Raw genomic sequence first — 6,333 nt, 5'->3', positions numbered from 1 at the left:
AGTGGCTTACGCCTATAATCCCAGCACTCTGGGAGACCTAGATGGCTGGATCACTTGAGGTCAGGAGTTTGAGACTAGCCTGGCCAACATGCCAAAACCCCGCCTCTACTAAAAATACAAAAATTATTCAGGGGTGTGGTGGGCACCTGTAATCCCAGCTATTTATGTGGCTGCATCATGAGAATCACTTGAACCTACAGGTGGAGGCTGCAGTGAGCCGAGATGGAGCCACTGCACTCCAGCCTGGGCAACGGAGCAAGACTTGATCTCAAAAAAAGTTATGTCATCCCGAGATTGCAGCAGAATTGTCCCAGCTTCAGGCTCCACTCCTAATTGTAGTTCTCTTGCTGTTTCCACCACATCCGCAGTGACTTCCTCCACTGACGTCTTCAGCCCCTCAGAGTCACCCATGGGGGTTGAGATCAGCTTCTTCCAAACTCCTGTTCATGTTGCTGTTTTAACCTCCTCCCATGAATCATCAGTGTTGTTAATGGTGTCTAGAATGCTGAATCCTTTCCAGAAGGTTTTCAGTGAACTTTGCCCAGAGCCGTCATGGGAATCAGTGTCTGCGGCCGCTATAGCCTTAGAAATGTGTTTCTTCAATAGTAAGACGTGGAAGTCGACACGACCCCTTGGTCCGTGGACTGCACAGTGGAAATGGTGTTACAGGCCCGAAAACAGCGTGACTCTCTGTCTGGGTCTCCATCAGTGCTCTGGTAACTGGGTGCATTGCCAATGAATAGAAATATATTTTGAGACAGGGTCTCGCTCTGTCACCCAGGCTGGAGTGCAATGGCGTGATCGTGGCTGACTGCAGCCTTGCTCTCCCAGGCTCAAGCGATCCTCCCACCTCAGCCTCCTGAGTGGCTGAGACCACAGGCATGAGCTACCATGTCTGGCTAATTTTTAAATATTTTGTAAAGATAGGGTCTCCTTACGTTGCTCAGGCTGGTCTCGAATTCCTAGGCTCACATGATCCTCCTGCTTCGGATTCCCAAAGTTCTGGGATTACAGACATGAACGTGATGCCCAGGCTAACAGTAATATTATGAAAGGAATCTCGTTTTTCCAAGCAGCAGCTCTCAACAGTGGGCTTAATGGATTCCGTGACCCGTACCGTAAGCAGATGTGCTGCCCTCCAGGCTGTGTCGCTCCGTTTCTAGAGCACAGACAGAGCACATCCGGCATCGTTCTTAAGGGCCCTAGGATTTTCTGAACGGCGAGTGGGCACTGGCTTCCATCTGAGGCCACCAGCTGTATTAGACCCAAACAAGAGGGTCAGCCAGTGCTGTGAAGCTTCAAAGCCAGGCACTGACTTCTCTCTAGCTATGAAAGCCTTGGATGGCATCTTCCTCCAACAGAAAACTATGTTGTCTACCTGAAAACTCTGTGTAATGGGCCACCTTCCTCCATGATCTTAGCTGGATGCTCCGGGTAACTCGCTGCTGCTTCTCCATCAGTACCTGCTGCCTCACCTCAAACTTTCATGTTACGGAGATGATTGCTTTCCTCAAACCTCACAAACCAAGCTCTGTTTGCTTCAGACTTTTCTTCTGCAGCCTCCTCACCTCTCTCAGCCTCCATAGATTTTTTTTTTTTTTTTTTTTTTAGATGCAGTTTTGCTCTTGTTGCCCAGGCTGGAGTGCAATGGCAGGATCTCAGCTCACCACAACCTCTGCCTCCTGGGTTCAAGTGATTCTCCTGCCTCAGCCTCCTGAGTAGCTGGGATTATAGGCAGGTGCCACCATGCCTGGCTAATTTTGTATTTTTAGTAGAGACGGGGTTTCTCCATGTTGGTCAGGCTGGTCTTGAAATCCCGACCTCAGGTGATCCACCCACCTCGGCCTCCCAAAGTGCTGGGATTACAGGTGTGAGCCACTGTGCCCAGCCACCTCCATAGAATTTAAGAGCTAATAATAAAATATGACAGTATACTGCCATAAAAGTTATGTGAATATGGGCTCTCTCTCCCTCTTTCAAAATATCTTCTTGTACGTAATATTTTCAGACCACAGTTTACTTCTGGTGGCTGGAACCACAGAAAGCGAAACCATGGATAAGAGTCGGGGGTACTGTAAGGCATTTTGTTCTTTAAATATTCCAGATGTGAATCCTTTATCAGATACGTGATTTTAGAATGCTTTCTTCCAGTCTGTGAATTGCCTTTTAATTCTGTTAACTGTCTTCCCAAGAGCAGACGCTTTTAATTCTGATGAAGTCTGGTTTGTCATTTTTATAGATGATGCTTTTGATATCATAGCTAAAAAATCTTTGTCCACTTAAGATCCCACTCAAGATTACAGAAATGTTCGCTTCTGTTTACCTCCGGAAAGGGTACAGCTGTAGGTGTGACATTTAGGTTTACAGTGCATTTCGAGTTATTTTTGTATGTCGTCCGGGTATAGATGTAGGCTCTCTTTTTCTTTTTGCACATGCATATTCAATAGTTCCAGCATCATTTGTTGAAAAGACATTTCTTTCTCCACTGAATTGTCTCGTTTACATAATGTTATACCACTTCACATAAGTACAAGAACCTTATGTCAGTGTTATGGATTGAAATTGTGCCCCACAAAATTCATATGTTGAAGTCCCAACCCTCGGTACCTGGTTATGTGATTATATCTGAAGATGAGACCTTTGGCTGGCCGTGGTGGCTCACGCCTGTAATCACAACATTTTGGGAGGCCAAGGCAGGAAGATCACCTGAGGTCAGGAGTTTGAGTCCAGCCTGGCCAATATGGTGAAACCGTGTCTCTACTAAATAAAGAATACAAAAATTAGCTGGGAGTGGTGGTGGGCACCTGTAGTCCCAGCTGCTCGGGGGACGAGGCAGGACAATCGCTTGAACCCGGGAGGTAAAGTTTGCAGTGAGCTGAGATCATGCCACTGCACTCCAGCATGGGTGATAGAGCGAGACTCTGTCTCAAAAAAAAAAAAAAAAAAAAAAAGAAACAAAAAAGATAAGACCTTTAAAGAGGTGATTTAAGCCAGGCTTGGTGGCTCATGCCTGTAATCCCAGCATGTTGGGAGGCCAAAGTGGGCCGAAAGCCTGAGCTCAGGAGTTCAAGACCAGCCTGGCCAACATGGCGAAATCCCGTCTCTGCTAAAATACAAAAAATTACCTGGGCATGGTAGCGCACACCTGTAATCCCAGCTACTCAGGAGGGCGAGGCAGGAGAATCGCTTGAATCCAGGAGGCAGAGGTTGCAGTGAGCTGAGATCGCACCACTGCACTCCAGCCTGGGGAAGAGAATGAGACTCAGTCTTAAATAAATAAAGAGGTGAGTAAGTAGAAATGAGACATGAAAGTGGAGCTCTCATTCAACATGACTGGCATTCCTGTAAGAGGAGACCGGGTGGCTCACAGTCTCCCCGTCTGAGCACGTGTGGAGGAACAGCCATGTGAAGAGGCAGCGGCTGTCTGCAGACCAGGGAGAGAGGCTTCTGCAGAGACTGCACCTGTCAACGTCTTGGTCATGGACGTTCAGGCTTCAGAATGGTCAGCGGATACGTTTCTGCTGCTGAAGCCATCTAGTCTGTGGTAGCTTACTGTGAAAGTTCTAGAAAACAAGGAAAGTGGGGGTCTGTGTGATTTGGAGGACCAGAGCCTTTGTGCAGGTGTGCCTGACCCACCACCCTCGAGGCCTGGGCAGGGCTGAGGAGCCCACGTCTGTGCTTCTACCGGTTTGCACAGCCCTGGCAGCGGGAGACGGGTTCCGTGGTCTTAGGTGAACACAGGGCACCTGACTGGTCCAAGCACGCCACCCAGAGGCATCCTGGGAACTGCACCTGCTGGGCAGAACCTGGGCTCCACCTGCGCCTTTCCTGACAGCCCATCAGAGGCCAAGGTCTGTGGGCTGGGCGAGCCCAAGGCGCCCTGGTGTTGGCACAGAGCCTCTGGAGCCGGGAAGGTGGTGGCAGTGTTTGGTGGCTTCTTCCAGCCTGAGCACGTCCTCTGGGGCTGGTGGGATAGGATACCCTCATCTACAGGTCCTTTTCAGCTGTGATGACAAGAAGTGGGAGTGGCTGCTCAGGGTCCCTGGGCAGCTGAAGCGTGGGGGCCTTCCCTTGGCTGGGAGGGCCCCCATGGTGCATGGTGCCCTCGACGGGGACATGGGGGATTCGTTGTAGGGCAGGGGAGCGGCTGGTCTTGGGTAGAGAGGAGCAGAATGAAGGCTCGAGGAGGGAGGTGGCTGGGCAGAGGCAGACCCTGTGGCCATGCAGGGCTGCAGCCCCATCTGTCCTCTAGGGTCCCCCACGTCCCCTTATTCTGTTCCCCTTTGCCACCTTGCATTTAAGAGAGGCAGCGTGTTCTTGAGTCCAAGTGGGATCTGAAGCATCTGCCTTTGGAATTCCTCTTTCAGGTCAGAGGTGGCAGCCGGGGAAGCCGTCTCCCGTCAGCATTTTGGAGAACAAATGTTCCCGCTGCCTTGATCTGCCCAGCAGTGCAGCTGTCAGTCCGCAGGTCCGAGCAGACCCAAGACAGGGGCGTGTGCTGGAGACCCAGGGGCCAGAGCCTCAGCCCTGTCTATCCCATCCTTCTTCCGTGCTGTGGCCAGTGAGATTTTTCTCAAACAACCGATCTGGTCCCATCATTTTCCTGATCAAGACATCCTAGCAGCGTCCGAGTACCTTCAGAACAAAATCCAGCACCCCTGGCCTGGACACAAGGGCCTGCCCCTCCCGTCAGCAACACTGGCGAACGGCAGGTGTGCTGAGGACTCAGCAATAAGGGGTGCTTCACCACAGCCCATCCTAGCAAATCGCTCAAGGTTTCCATTCATTGATTCTAATCACTTAAATGATTAGCTAGTTCATTCCACAGATGCTCATGGAGCGCGCCAGGTGTGCTGGACACTGCTCTTCCTCCTGGGATCGTCAGGGAACCAGAGACAAAACTGTCTTCCAGGGCTTACGGGAAGGATACACATCTCAAACAAGTGAATTCTACCACAAGAGTGATTCCTTTATGGGAAGAGTAGAGCTGAGAAAGAGGCTGGGATCCCTGGGAGTGCACTTTGAGTCAGAGGAGGCTCCCTGCGTGATGTCTGGGTAAAGACATGAAGAGGGGCAGGGGCAGCCCTGTGGGTGTCAGAGGCAGAGGCTGACACAGGGCTGGGGGTGGCCAGAGGCAAGCTCATGTGGTGACTCAGTCGCCTTTAGTGACTCAGCTCTTACTCGGAATGAGCCCAAAGCCATTTTGAGCACAGGATGATGTTTACTGACTTAAAAATTTGAAGGATATCTGTGGCAGTTTCTTTGGAATAGACAGGACCAGGGGTGGCTCTTTCATCACCCAGGTCAGAAATGCAGGGTTCTGTCAGGCTCCGACATGCGTCGAGGTGAGAGGCCAGAATTTGCTGCCTGGCTGTGGGTGGAGGCATAGAAGACAGTCCTGAGGTTTCTGGCCAGAGCAGGGATAGGGTTTCCAGCCTCCAAAGAAGCGCTAGGGTGGCTCTGATCTGTGTGAGTGGAACAGACCCTTGAGCTTCCATGTGATGGGCGGGTGCCTGTTGGACACCCCGAGGGAGAGGTGAGACAGGTCATGGGTTATCTGGAGGCCCAGGAAAAGATCTAAGCTGAAATATGAATTTGGGAAAGTGTTACTTAAAGCTATGCAACTAGACGACCTTAAAATAACCTTCAGGTCGATCCATGATGGCTAATTAGAAACAGCTGTGGTCTCACGGAGAAGAATGAAAAGTGGGGAGTGAATTCAGCTTCTTCAACTGACATATCCAGATTCTCACATTGGGACTAATCAGGCAAGCAACTTGACTCACAGAGAACAAAGTGAAGCAATGGAGGGGTCGATGGCCTACTCTGGAGTGGTGCACGGAGCCAAAGGAACCCCACCCCGGCCAAGGAAATCAGGCTTCTCCGGCGGATCAGGAGATCCCTTCATGAGCCCCTGCCACCAGTGCCTGGGTCCAATACACAGAACTTTGTGGAACTTCAGCAGAGCAGCCACTCAGCCACACACAGAGACCCAGGCTTTTTACATACTCCAGCCCCAGGATCCCTGCCACAGCGGGAAATCCATCCTTCCATATTCCCAGGAAGAGGGCTGACTCCATGGAGCCAAGCGGAATTGTTCTGCTGACCTCACCTCCACAGCACCTCACAGGCTAAGACCCACTGGCTCGGAGTCCCAGCCAGCCAACAGCAACAGGCCAGACTCTGCCAGAGATGGGTCTGAGTTCCCAGGGGAGGCGAGGCTGCCATCTCTGCAATTTGGTAGACTTAGCCGTTCCAGCCTGAGACTTTGGAGAGTACCAGTGGTCCAGGTGACGGAGGTCCTCCATAACACAACACAGCTGCCTTGCCAGA

The sequence above is a fragment of the Saimiri boliviensis genome, chromosome 3, assembly GCF_048565385.1.
Source record: "Saimiri boliviensis isolate mSaiBol1 chromosome 3, mSaiBol1.pri, whole genome shotgun sequence".
In the NCBI taxonomy this organism is placed as follows: Eukaryota; Metazoa; Chordata; class Mammalia; order Primates; family Cebidae; genus Saimiri; species Saimiri boliviensis.
The sequence above is the reverse complement of the archived record's forward strand: the minus strand, read 5'-3'. Positions refer to the sequence as shown.